At 38.4% G+C, this 14865-nt stretch overlaps 1 protein-coding gene across 3 annotated transcripts in view; it reads right to left on the minus strand.

The window, feature by feature from the left end:
- Positions 1-14865, minus strand: part of ddr2l (discoidin domain receptor family, member 2, like) — a 51986-nt gene that overhangs the window by 36651 nt on the left and 470 nt on the right. The window lies entirely within an intron of this gene.

Here is a 14865-nt window from a genome sequence, read left to right on the forward strand (position 1 = left end):
TATTGTTTTTAAACTTTTAGTATGGACTACAGCATTCCCTTAAAAAAATATCTGCTGTTGCATGTAGTATGTGTACAATTGGGACATACTACTTTATCATAAAAATGCGTCTTAACCCACTTTGTCGCATCCGTCGCGATCAGTAGGGCGGCATTTGTTAATTCTTCTTCCTTTTGTGGGCGGAGCATTAGCGCCACCAACTGTCTCGTCGGCTCAGTCGATGCGACGTCTCTTCCGCTGCGCAAAGGATTGTGGGTCAGAGCAGCTTGAGTAGCATTCTGGCCTGCATACTGCAAAATTCGACCGGCTGTAGTAGGACATCCTGGTACTTTTGGCATCTATACATCTAACTTACCAAGTAATGGGACATACTAAAGGTTTTTAAATAGTTTGGTAGTATGGATATTAGAACGCAGGGAGAGACTCTCACACTGAGCTGGAAAGAAAAGGGTGGTCATAAATTAGGTAAATAACATAAAATACCATACTTTCTGCTGCACCACAACAGCAAGGCCAGAGCTATAAAGCAACATTGTGACTTTTCAAGTTAAAAACCCCTCAGTTCCATACAAGATCCAGCCATATCCTAGGTTCTGACCTAAACATGCAATTCTTTCTGGAAGGGCAGGGGGTCCCAATCAAAGGGGAAACACTGGGTTTCCCCTCGATAAATCCTATATCTAGAAGGCTTTTTTTTGGACACTTTTCAAACCAGCTTGGCCACACAGGTTGCGTGCACTGCAGTGGGCATGTAAATTCTGTCATTCTAAATATGTTTAAGATTGTAATCAACAATAAAAATTGTTGCAGCTATTGCAGCCTTATAAAAAATGTAAATATTTCTTCATGCATGACTGTTTTTAATATAATAGTATAACATATAGCAGTACAACACACAAGAGCCACTTTTAACAATTCTATTTTTGATGCTTTAAGTACATTTTCCTGAATAGTTAACTGTCATTTCTGTACTTTTGTTCTTTGCTTCCTCTTCTCCTCCAAGCTCCTCCCACCCCACCACCCCTTCTATTTTCCTTTTTTTGTTGTTCTCCTCCTACCTCCTTCTTCCTCTCCTTCCTCCTCTGCCAGAACACAGTGAGGCCAAAAGCCTCAACATTCCAAACATTCGATGCAACCCAGAGCGCTCACACAAACACAGGGATCAACATGGGTTTTTCCAAGTCTCTCTCTCTCTCTCTCTCTCTCTCTCTCTCTCTCTCTCTCTCTCTCTGGTTGACAGGGTGAATAAGACAGAGTTCACTGAGAACAAAACAGAACAGCAGAGCAGAGCCTAGAAATCAGCAGTATAGAACCAAACTCTGCCCCCAAATCAGAAAAAAAAAACAATTGGAGAACCCAAAATATCCAAATAGATCCAAATAGATGGCAAAATGCATTATCTGGCAGCGTATGTATTTGCCAATCAAATACATATTTGATGTAGAACTTGGAACATGAATATTACAATTTTACTGAATAAGTTGAGGCTGTGACGATGGAAAACATTTTGATTGTCCCTATGATCTGAAGTTGTAATTCTTTCGAACTCACATGATGAGTTACTCAGATGAGTTCCAGGATTGTACATCAGCCCCTTGGTCCTAGTTAGTGTGTTCACATTGCAAAATTGACACAAAGCTTTTAATTTTAAATTAATACAGGAAGTAGCTGCATTTGGATGACCAATGGTGACTGGCTGGTGATAAGATTGAATCAGCGGGAAAGACACTCCACCTGTGGTTGACTGCTATGTTGTGGGAGGGTTAAGGTTAGGTTTAGGATTCAGGACCAGATGCCTGACAGCTGAAAAGCCAATCACAACGGCATCGAGTTTCGAGTGTGTGGTCTCTGATTGATAAAAATCTAGACCCAACAACGGTGACTTCAGCCATTTTATTTGGGTCCAGACACACAGTAGGAAAGCATGCTAGAAACATCTTCAACACTCCCACTCACTTGCTGTGATTTTTTTCTGGACAAGCTCCATCAGACATCAAGCTTTTACTAGGGGGGCTGGCAAGGTATTGTCAGTTTATTGTTAAATCCAACTCATTCTGGCATTTATGTTCCCCCAATTAATGTCTGGGGTTCCAGTGCACATGTAAAAGCAGCTTTCAGTATTCACTTAGCCAACCAATGGTGACTTCTTCAGTCACGTGGCATTCGGCCACCCAGTGGTGTAATTTTATTACTCGGTTACTTACTTATTCTTTGATAGACATTTGTATTTATGGGGCTGGCCCCCCTTTTGGACAAAGTAGGTCTTTTGGGGCGAGTACACAAATTCTACTGCTGTTTTTCTACTTCTTTTCTACTACTTGAGTGTTCTACAGTATTGTAATACAATTTGGTACACGTTTGTTCACTACTTTAAAGTTTAAAACTGTGCCACCAAATAAGAATCTGCTCAAAGATCGTAGGATCGACCCTACTCACATTTTAAGACTGGCCAAATAACAAAATCCTGAACAGTGATTACAAATTGTTACCATTCAACCACAGATACAAGAGTAACGTTTTTTTTTCTTTAGAAAGGTTAGACTGGAACACTCTTTGGTGCATCATTTAATCCGAAAATGTAATATGTAATTTAAGACCAGATCAAATGTACATTATGACTGCATTGTTTGATTGAATGTGTGTATCTTTATTTCTTGTCATAATTTTGGTATATTTTTATGATAATAAAGTATTATCATCGTCATAGCTATTTTTATTTATTATGATCTATTTAATTGAAATACATTTTCATTTACATGTCTCTGTTTCCATGGCAACACATGGGGTTAAGACTAACAACTGGAAAACAATTGGTCGTGTCAATCAAAGCGAATGTAATTTATGCAATGTTTACCACACCATGAAGTAGTCCGACCCTTAGCAACGACCCTAGCAACAGAGATGAGATCTAGTCCATTTTCTTGCTTTCTAGACATGGTTTCCCAAACTGAATAAATACAACACATAGAAACACTAAACTGCTCAGGTAGCTCAAGTTCGTTGTGAATAAGAAGATATCGATGGAGTCATGTATTTTTTAGATTTTAGCACCGTGTCATACTCGAGCACTCACGCAAAACAGAGCCCAGTTGTGTTCTGATGGTTTCAATGTAACGCACATTGGGCTGGCAGACAATAAAGCCTTACAGCTCCTTATCGACAGAACCAGATATGAATCTTCCATAATTAGATGTATAAATACTTTCTCTTTTCGAAACAGTATCACACAAGCCAAATGTAGATGTGTTCTGACTGTAAAAGCAATTTTGCACCTAAATGGGCTCATTTAGTGCTTTACAACACTGTAGGCTGATGACAACCACCTGATGAGTGGATCTGCTATCAGTGACTCCTATAAAATGCTGATTGACAACTATCCCCTCCTTCAAGCTGTCCTCACAGAAACCAGGACCAACATTTTGCCAAATCCAATTGTGTGTTTTTAAGGTAAACAAGCAGACACTTTAAGTGAAAACTGGGTTCAAGACCCCTCAGAAGATCTTATAAATGCGTTCAAAAACCATCATGAGTGAATTAACTGTGACACAAAATCTTTGGAAAGTATATTTAGATCATATGATAAAGGAGAAAAAATGATGAGCACAGTGACAGTTCATTCTATGCAAAATTTGTGCTCATTTATTGTTGCAGCGGTTGGATTATTTGATGTAACGCCGTCTTTGACAGCTTTCAGGTGGATGTTTATAAGTCAGGCTGCCAGTTTCAGTTTTCACTTCTTTGGCAATCTGAGATTGAACATGTGCATTAGATGAATGTTTAAAATGAGAGCAGTTGATCCTTACAAGGTCGGAACTGGCTCAGTTGAAACAACTATCCAGTACAGATAATGTACTTTTGATGAGCACGAGTATTTTCCGTGTAAATGTGTCAATATCGGTGCTGATAAAGGCTTCTAACAGACACTAGCTGTGTCCACACATCGGGCCCAGCTACATACAAGCCCCACCTCCTCCTTTATATAGACTGCTGCAGCTTGGAACCAAGCAGCAACCAGCAGTGACATCACCCGTTGGTTTATGAACGGAGTTCGGAATTTGCCGGAACCATCTTGCTAGTCCCAAGCAGTTTGGAACAGGAAGTGACCATATTTGGGCGAGCTGGGGGAGGAGCGGGCAGGGGGATCAGACTCGGTCTGATTGGAAACCTGGCAATACTATGTCCCACCCACCAATAGCCGTGACCTGACTGTGCCACAGGCCTATCAATCAAACAGACACAGCCCCGCAAAAACATGGCTTTTTGAAGCTTATTTTATAATTAATGACGCGATTATTTCCAATTGGATCGCCAGAATACTAATCTGGAAGAGTGAATTTAGCGAATGACATAGAGAAAACTTGTGGAAACATGTTATTGACTGAGAATTTCATGAGAGAAATTGAATGTGAGCCTATGAAAACCGAAAAAGTGCCGTAAACTGCAATACCACCAAGTGCCCGGTGGTATTGCAGTTTAAGGCATTTCCGCATTGGCCTAATTTTTTGGACCCGGAGGCTACGTCCACTTTCATATACAGTCTATGCTTGAGACACAGGCACACGCTCTGTCAGTGTCCAGTCTCAACAGGAATAAGCAACAACTCACAAACTCTCCTGGTTAGTTTCTGACATTACCCAGCTTCCCTTCATCGGTTTATTTAACAAAATAATAAAACTAGGCTAACGATCTGTGATTATGATTAAATTTAATGTAACTTCAAAATAATTTTTCTGGCCAACAATTTGTCACACAGTCAAGCAACTAGCATTGTTGGAAAGGTCTAATCATGCAGTTTCATTTACTATGCTTTCTGTACAATTACACCAACTAAAATGGGTACCAAATTTTTTTTGGACTCTAAAAGTAAAAAAAAAAAAAGAAGTCCAAAATATGAAAACAGATTTTCAGCTGCAGCAAAGCTTTCAGTTTTCTTCTTTCCTCACCCATTTATCATCTCACGACCGCTGAAATGTATCTTCTGACTCCGGTGATGGGCCCAAACCTTGGGTTGGGAACCATAGGTCTAAAAGTAGCTAACAGTAACTCCAACAAGTAAAATGCTGCTCACACAAGCCCCAACTTGCTGCTAATACACAAAACACACACACACACACACACACACACACACACACACACACACACACACACACACACACATACACACACACACACACACACACACACACACATAGTGGAATGCAGGTTTCATAATTCTGTCAGCACTCGGTGGAGGATCAGAGGAGCTCATCTCTCTCTTTTATCAGCAAGCAGACAGTAACTGAAGCCAAGGACCTCTTTCTTATATGGTGCCACTGTTTGTGGTTTGCCTTCATGTTCACTGTTTGCACACATTTCTGCAATTTACGGTATGCAGATTTTAACATGACAATCCAGGTAGATGACAAGACAACGTTACTGTAATCAGCTGATAATGGTTCAGATTGAGATGGGTTTTCAAAATGCATCTATCTGTGAACTATATCCCAGGATGACACATGTAGCCACATGAGATCTGTGAGCCTAAAACAATGATTCATTCTGGTGCTAGTAATGAACCTGTCTACGACTGCCAAATTTGAGACCCAACCCTAACATAAGACCGACTCCATGTTTGCTTCATTTCATCCATTATTGACCACAACTTCACCGGACAAACAAAATTATGTTGACTACATTCTGTCATTTTTCCCTCTTCCCACAAAGAAGTAGATATGCATATTTAATTTTACTTACAAGCCGGGACTGGAGAGAAATTTCATATTAAGCTGTTTTTAAAATCAGCTAAATCATATCTGAATCTTATGCGACAAAGAATAGCCATACAAAAAAAAGCAGTAAACTCCACACATAGAATTAGTTCATGTGTCAATTTCTCACAGCAATGTTTGTTGAAAGTTCACAGCGTCTATTATTTGTTATAAGTGCAGCTAAGCTTTTGAAAGACAACATCAGTTACTCGGTAACTAGTAATTGCTGTACAAAGTCAAGTTAAGGCAAAAGAGGCTTGTTCACAACCCCCTGCTCTCCACGCCAGAATGGTGACAGAAAGTTGAAACTGAAAAACTAATGATATGCATTGAAACCTGTGACATTGAAAAAAAAATCTGAGTAAACAAAACTGAAAGAAAAACTATGAAGATTGACATTGAACAACACCTCACAATGCAAACAATATCAAAATAAAATAAAATAGTGAGATAAAAAGATTATTATTATTTATTTTTTTTATGATTGTTTTTTTGGTTTTTTTTTTACAGAACGCTTTTTCAATGCCAATACTTGTTTCAGTGACAATGCAACTTTTTTTTTGCATGTATGTGTTTCAATGCCAATGATTCCTTTTTTTGTTTTAGTTTTAGTTTTGTTTTTCAATGCATTATTTCATTTTCAATGCCAAACTAATACTGTCACTCTTCTGGCCCCAAAGATGACACCCCAATCCAAGGTGCGATAGTTAAGTTCATGAACAGCGGAAGCAATAACTTTTGTATGTATTCCAAGTTACGGCACTTGATCGACATCAGCACCTGTGTTACACGTGTTTTTGTGACCATAATTTCATCATTGACTTGAGCAATGAGTTCACATAAAGTTTTATGTTAACTCAGAAATCTGCAATACAGTCCCATAAAATGTTTCTAAAAAGGGGTTACGATGAAGCAATGAGTCAAGCGAGGTGTAGGTTGGTTCTTTTTTTAAGTTGAGTGAGGTTGTGTTGGTCCTCTAGGGTCAGACTGCAGACACAGAGTTCTTTGGCTTTTTGTTCACCAAAAATGTTACGCAAAATTGTATGTGTGCTCTCTGCTGTTCACATAGTGAAATTGCAAATGCGCATCGAGTAGTCACAAAAACGTGTGTGTAACAGGTGCTGATGTTGGTCAAGCGACGTAACTTGGAATAGTTACTTACAAAGGGTATCGCTTCTTCCTGCTCCGTGTGCGTTGCTGTGCTGTGTTGTTTGTGCACAGCAGGAACAATTCACTGAACTTTTCGATTGCACCTCCAATATTTATCTACGCCAAAAGCCAGAAAAAACATCAGTTTTGGCAAACTTCAAGCATGTCTTGGAGACGTGAAGGTGTGAATGCCCTTTATACTCTTACTTTGAAAATTGAGAGAAAAAAAACTCAACCTCAAAACCTCAATGTTTAGGGCATTTGGCCCTAAACACAGAAAACAAAAGTGTACTTTCTAACTCAGCAGTTACTCGGGATGGCATTCCACAGAGTTGTGTGCTATGACATACTTTTCACCTAAAATGTGTTTCCCTTTCTTTCGAATAATAAGGAAGCACTGCATACATTTCCATTGGTATGCAGATGACACCCAGAGGTGTTCATGTATGAATTCAGATTAAACAAAGTACTTGGTCAAACTTTAAGCATTGCTTAAATGCATAAAGGCCTGGCTGACCTGAATTTGGAACCCTATTGCATCCGTTCGGAAATATTTTCTAGGGGTCCAAGCATTGAAACCCTGTATTTTTTGTATGCATTTTTATCATAATAATTATTGTTATTATTATTAATACTATCATCATCATTATTATTACAAACCTGTTTCCTTAAAGTGGAGACACTGTAACATGTAAATAAAAAGAGAATGTGAGATTTCCAAACCATGTAAACCCATACTGAATAGAAAATAGAACAAAGACAACATATCAAATGCTGAAAACTGAAAATTTTTATTGTTTTATTAAAAATATATGCTCAATTGGAATATGACTTTCAAAATAGTTGAGACAGGGTCAACAAAAGACTGGAAAAGTTATGTAAAGCAAAACAAAAAAAAAGACACCTGCTGAAACATCTCACAACTAATTAGGTTAATTGGTAACAGGTCAGTAACACTATTGGGTATAAAAACAGCATCACAGAGAGTCCCTCAGCAGTGAAGATGTGGAGGGGTTGACCACTCTTTGAAATAATGTGTGGGCAAATATTGCAAAAATCTAAAAATATTTTTTCTCAATATAAAATTGCACGGGCCCAGGAACACTTCCGAAAACCATTGTCTGTGAACACAGTTCGTCACTGCATCCACAAACACAGGTTAAAACTGTACCAGGCAAAGAATAAACCATATATAAACATGGAAATCATGGACACTGAGTCCTCTGAGATAAAGAGAAGTGGGAGCATCCAGCTTGTCAGTGATGGTATGGGGGTGCATTAGTGTGCATGGTTTGCTTGCACATCTGGGAAGGAAGCATTATTGCTAAACAATATATACAGGTTTTAAAGCAATGTATGCTGCCATTCAGACAGGGTCTTTTTCAGGAAAATTCTACATGTTCTGCAACAACATAGCTCTGTAAAGAAGAGTCTGGCTGCTAAACTGGCCTGCTGGCAGCCCAGATCTGTCACCTATAGACAACATCGGCGCAACATGAAACAAAAAATACGACGAAGGGGATTTCGAACTGTTGAGAAGCTGAAATCCTAAATCAGACAAGAGTGGGACAATTTAATTTTCAAAACTCTAGCAACTGCTCTCCTTAGTTACATAAGGTTTACAGTGTTGGTAAAAAAAAAAAGACATTATGCAACATAGTGGTAAACATGCCCCTTTCCCAAGGAATCTGATACCAGTAACACATTTCAAGTGTTATTTGTATCAAATTCAAAATTTATATTTTTCATAAAACAATAACATTTATCAGTTTCAACATTTGATGTTGTTTTTGTTAATTTTCAATTACATATAGATTTGCAAATCATCATATTCTGTTTTTATTGAAATTTTACAGTCTCTACTTCATTTTGGAAATGGGGTTGTATCAGAGGCCCTCGAAATTTTCTTTAGAGAAAATTACCCAAGGGAATCATAAATGGGCACTACAATAAAAAACAAATGTTATTTGTTAAATAACTCATTAATAGTACACATCATTGTCAAGTATTATATTTGCACATATAGTGCACATAGTTAATAGAGCTGCATCTGCTGATATAGACCCCACCCACTTTCACTTGATTTTTTTTTCTGGGAAATTGCAAGATATGCAAAACCCATTTTTAGAACAATTCCCTGTTTTTCCACTCAGTGAATCAAAAATGGTGTAAAAGATCCTCTGTACCCTGTTTGTAAATAATATTTTAGCCCATTTATCTTTTTCTTTTCTTTTTTTGCATGCAAAAGGATGTGAAAATATTACCAGAAGTGACCTTTTTGGGTGAAATGCTACAGCTTTGCCAAACAACCCATGAGTTGCATGAGATTTGACATACCTGGTCAATGATCAGATTGTGAGTCAACAAGAAAGTTACACTTCTAGGAGGCACTCTTAAACTATTTTTTTTCTTATTCTAAATTATATATGCTTTATTTCATTCTTGGCCTCTTTGCTCCCTCTCTGGTGATAGAGATGGAATAGGGGATTGCTCCATCCACTCTACGCATCGACTTGGTATTTAGGGCAGCTGTGGCTCCGATGGTAGAGCGGGTTTGCCCACTAATTGGAAGGTTGGCAGTTCAATCCCTGGCTGCACCTGTCCACATGCATATGTGTCCTTGGGCAAGGCACTGAACCCCAAGTTGCTCCCAATGGTGTACCATCGGTGTGTGAATGTATTCCTGATGGCGAGCACCTTGCATGGCAGCTCAGCCTTAATTAGTGTGTGAATGTGTGTGTGAATGGAAAACTGTAAAAAGCGCTTTGAGACCACTATTGCACACTAACTTGGTGGTGGATCGGACCCCTTTATAATTGATTGCAATTCTAGTTGTGTGTGACCCAGAACATTTCAGAAAAACACTACTTTATAATCTAGTTAGTCTGGATCACATTGTCATGGCCTCCAATTCTACAAAAATTAAGAGTGATTATTTGACCAGGATATGTCCTTTAAGTCACATACTCACATAACAAAGTCTCTCAGATGACCTTCTTTAACTGTGCACTGCTGTCAAAATTAGGCACATCCTGTCTCTGAGCAATGCTAAAAAAACAAATCCATGTATTTGTTTCTTCTCGGCTGGACAACTGCTATTCCTTACTATCAGGCAGTCTCAGTAACTGAGAAAAGCATCCAGTTTATCTAAATGTTGCATTGTGAGCACAAGGGTGATCATATTTCCTCCATCTTAGCTTACATTCATTGACTCCCAGTAGAATCAAGAATAGAATTTGAAATCCTTCTCTTTACCTACAACACCCATTTCGACCAAGCTCGTAATGATTTTACAGCACACTATTAACCCAATAGACCAGAATCTTTAGATCTCAGGACTTCTTGCCTCTGGAACCTGGAACTAGCTTCCAGATTTAGATTCAGGAGGCACACACTTTTAAGATTAATATTCCTCTCTGTGAGCTATTATCTCTTGCTCTAGAGCCTTTTCTCCATACTGTTCTTTTCTCTCTACCCTCTCCTGGCCGCCCACCTTTGAGTTTGGTTCTGTCTTGAGGTTTATTCCTGTTAAAAGGGACTTTTTCTTTTTACTGTCACTCATGTTGGACTGAATTGTTGGGTTATCTCTATAATGTTATAAGGTCTTGACCTTACTATATTCAGTGCCCTGAGACGGCTTGTGTTGTGATTTGGTGCAATATGAGTAGAATTGGATTAGAAGATGAAAGACTTCATATGGTGACTTAACTATGAGGTTAAACATCTTCGGAAATGTTTAATCCAAACTTATCAAGAATTTTGCTGAAAGGAGTTTGGCTGTTTAAGGTATTTCTTGACAATATTGTCTTTTTTCTATATCACTGTTGAAAAAATATCAATATACAGAATATCGCCAAAACTCTCATTTGAATGGAACCATCTCCATCATTCTTATCAAATTTGACAAACTATTCATCAATGGAAAAGCAACAACGCTTACAATTAAAATTGTGTAAACCAAAAGGCAACAAAGAAAGCAATAGCTAAGTAGGTGAATTTCGTATGCCACATAAGTAAGGCAAAAGCTAAATCTGAAATTCTGCAATAGAAAATAAAAATTTAATTCTTTCTGAAATCTAACTAGCTACAAATGAACGAGCCTTGCTAGCAGAATAGCAGGCTCATGGATTTCATCTGATTTTGTGGTCATTCTAGTCAAACTGCTTTTAAATTACATATTTAGTTTTTAAATAAACAACAAATTTATTAAACTGTAGTGACATAATACGAATGGACAAAAAGAAATAAGATCCGATTTTGTTTGTAGATAATAAGTTTGCTTTTAAGTTTAGTAAAATATAATTAGAAAAAAGGCATTCATATATAATATGGATATTAATTCTATTCCTGTCTGTGATTCTCAATATTCTTCTTCAATGATGTGACAAAGCACATCAAGTTGTAGCCATGCCGAGTTTATATATTTTATGTTTCTTAAACGATGTTACCACTTGGTTGACAGTTTGAGGATGGTTGGGGGGGTTACAGCTTTAATTATTTTACCTGGAAATGAATGTGTTTTTGTGCCCTCTGTTTAATACACTCAATAAACACACTGATTCTTCTATCCAGCAGCAGCAGTGAAAGAGAAACACTTTTGTGTTCAAGAACAGCTGCAGCTTCCTCAGACGCCTTAATTTGAAAATTCTTTGCGTCGGTGGCCTGCCCCTTTCCTCTACGTAGCCAAGACAGCGACCGCTTACGGTGGAAAGTGTCCAGTGTTTCACACTTCCTTTTTGGATTGATTTGAGTGCCATCATCCTGATACTTGCATGTTTCTGTACTTGACAGTGTGAAAATGCACTTATGCACTCAAAATAGTGAGTGTTAATGCACAAGTACGCCATTTGGAACAAAGCACAGTGTGTGTGTGTGTGTGTGTGTGTGTGTGTGTGTGTGTGTGTGTGTGTGTGTGTGTGTGTGTGTGTGTGTGTGTGTGTGTGAATTGGAGGCAAACTGTAAAGCGCTTCGAGACCACTAAGTTGATAAAAGGGCAACAGCCTATGAGTGCAAACCATTTGCCTTCACGGTGTCAACAGCGCTTCTAACACCACTGTCAGCAAATTCAGATGAAATAAAAACGAGATTTTTTTGTTTGGGGGTTGACATTTTTCCACCAATAAATACGTTTTGACTCTTCACTGCACTTTTACATCACTTACATTCACGTTGAAGTTTACATCGCATCTCTGTGTCTCTTCTCCGCTGCGTGTGTGTGCTGGCAGGTTCTGAATGGCGAGCCGCAAAACACCGACAGTGGAAACATTGTTATCTGACATGTAAATAATTGCTCAAACTGTTGCTGTTAATGTAATACCTTGACCTTGTCCTTGCCTGAGAGACGGCGTAGACATTTTCAAAGTAAGAAGTCAAATTTGTTTGGGTGTCATTAAGGATTACAAGCTATGCAAGAACCCACACATAAGTCCTGGGAAATTACAATCTTTTAAAATCAATCGCACTTTTGTATAAAACTACAGGGCTGCTATGAGATTACAAACTGTTGTGCTCAGGCCTGGGGAAATGCATGTAAACACTAATTCATTTTTCATCCCACAGAACTGCCCATAAGAAGTGGAGAGTGGACTTCAGCCAGCATCCTTTCAGCCTTATTTTTGGTCTTTTTTTTAAATGTAAATTTTTTTTTTTATCGATAATCTGTTTTGAAAACATTCCTTTCATTTGCTGTTGAGGGGAAATAAAAGTGCGATAAAGATTTACTCAGGAGAGAAGTTTTTTGTTTAAAAGTTTGAAATCTTTGAGTTTGTGCTTGTAAACTGAACTCACTGAGCTCTGAGCATTAAAATGTATCCCAGACATGATCCTACATAAAACCTCACTGCGGATCCAGGGGTAAGATACACCCACTCACACACACACACACACACACACACACACACACACACACACACACACACACACACACACACACACATAGCCCATTCAGAGCTTATGAAAACACTACAGGCTGAGAGATTATTTACTAAAGAGGGATCAGTACAGCAGACAAAACACACCTGCCCATCCAGGACTCTCCCATTACTACCAGAAGTCCTTCTCTCCGACTTGGCTGGTCGGTGGTTCGTTAAATCATGTGTGTGCTCACCTATAGCATATAGATCATGATAACATAAAGCAGTGCTCAGGGCACACAGAATTAAATAGGAATTCAGTAGTTCCAGCTTTATTAACAGCTAACTGACACTAAACTTACTCCAGACACACTTTAACGACATGTAGGAGGATTAAAAACAAACACAAGCTTAGTTTGTTGTTGTGCTGTTTTGCCTTTGGGAAGTCGACGCAGTAGTCAAGTCAGAATGGAAACACAAGAGACAACAAAGGACTCCCTCTTTGCACAATACTCAAGTCCCAGTCAAGATTTTTAACCACAAGAATTGCAGTTAATGCAAAACACACAGTAGGCTTTATTTATTATTGTACATGTAATGTAGTACTGAATGTCATAGCACCTGACTTTTTGTTTTTCCCAACTGTGTTTCTATGCTGCTGTGGCGACTAAATGTCCCCACTGTGGGATTAATAAAGTCTTATTTTATCTTGCTGTATTTTACGCATTTGTGTCTAATGTTAAACATTTTGAGATACACCTTGCTCTGATCCATGGATTCATAATTTTTTTTCATTTAAAGGGTAGTAGAGTTTATTGTTTACTTTCAGATCACAGTTTGTTCCTTTACTCCACAGCATTACTTGTGCAGGTCAGAAAGTGATGTGATGACAAACAGTCCTGCATTTGGATCTATTCAGCGACAAATTACTTTTCATCTCACTTGAACAGCAAATTTACACGGCCAGCTACTATTTATACTTTATATTTTTACCTCAATTTTTATTGCTATCTTCTTATGCTGCTGTAGCGTAAAAATGTCCCCTTGTGGGATCAATAAAGCATATTTAGCTATCTAAGCCAAGTGTGTTAATGCAACCCTACACTGTCACGGGATGCTGGCTTTTCAACTGTGCTCTGATAACAGGAAGGATGGACCTCTTCTCCTCTGTAGCCTGGAGGATGCAGTGTCCATGATTTCCCAAAAAAACCTTTTAATTTTGATTCGTCAGACCACCAGACAGTTTCCCACTTCACCTCACTCCATCTTAAATGAGCTCAGGTCCAGAGAAGCCAGGTCGAGTTTTAACCTGCATTTGTGGATGCAGCGATGAACTGTGTTCACAGATAATAGTTTTTTGGAAGTGTTTCTCAGCCCAGACTTCCACCACAGAGTCGTGTCTGTTTTTAATGTTGTTGCCGCCCGAGGGCCAAAAGATCACGGCCATCCAATGTTGGTTTTCAGCCTTGTTCCTTGTGAACAGAGATCTCTCCAGATTCTCTGAATTGTTTTAATATATTATTTACCGTAGATGGAGAAATTGCAATTTTTACGTTGAGAAACATTATTCTTAAATTGTTGCATGCAGTCTTTCACAGTGGTGAACCCCTTCCCTGCTAAGCTGTTGCCAAAGAACCTCTTCAGTTGTGAGATGTTCCCCCAGGTGTTTTTTTTTTGTTGTTTTTTTTAAGCGTTACACAACTTTTCCAGTCTTTTGTTGCCCCTGTCCCAACTTTTTTGGAGTTGTGTTGCTGCCCTCAAATTTCAAAAGAGGATATATTTTTCATAAAACAATACAATAATATGTTGTGTATTTTCAGTTAAAATACGGTTTCATCTGATTTGCAAATCATCACATGCTGTTTTTATTTACATTTTACACAGCATCTCAACTTTTCTTTGGAAACGGGTTTGTACTTCATCGTCCATTGTCCTAACATTCTAAGTGGTTAGTCTCTGCGGACTTCACACATCCTATCTTTAATCGCTGGCATTTCCCTTTAATCTAATGTTGCATTATAGATTTTTTTTTTTGTTGGCAGTTTACCTTTGTGATTTTAAACTGAAAGTATATAGGTGGATGTCATTTTTTGGTAGGAGAATTGTTTAATCAGTGA

The sequence above is a fragment of the Embiotoca jacksoni genome, unplaced genomic scaffold, assembly GCF_022577435.1.
Source record: "Embiotoca jacksoni isolate LCO1_2020_lvr unplaced genomic scaffold, fEmbJac1.0.p SCAF_44, whole genome shotgun sequence".
NCBI lineage: Eukaryota > Metazoa > Chordata > Actinopteri > Embiotocidae > Embiotoca > Embiotoca jacksoni.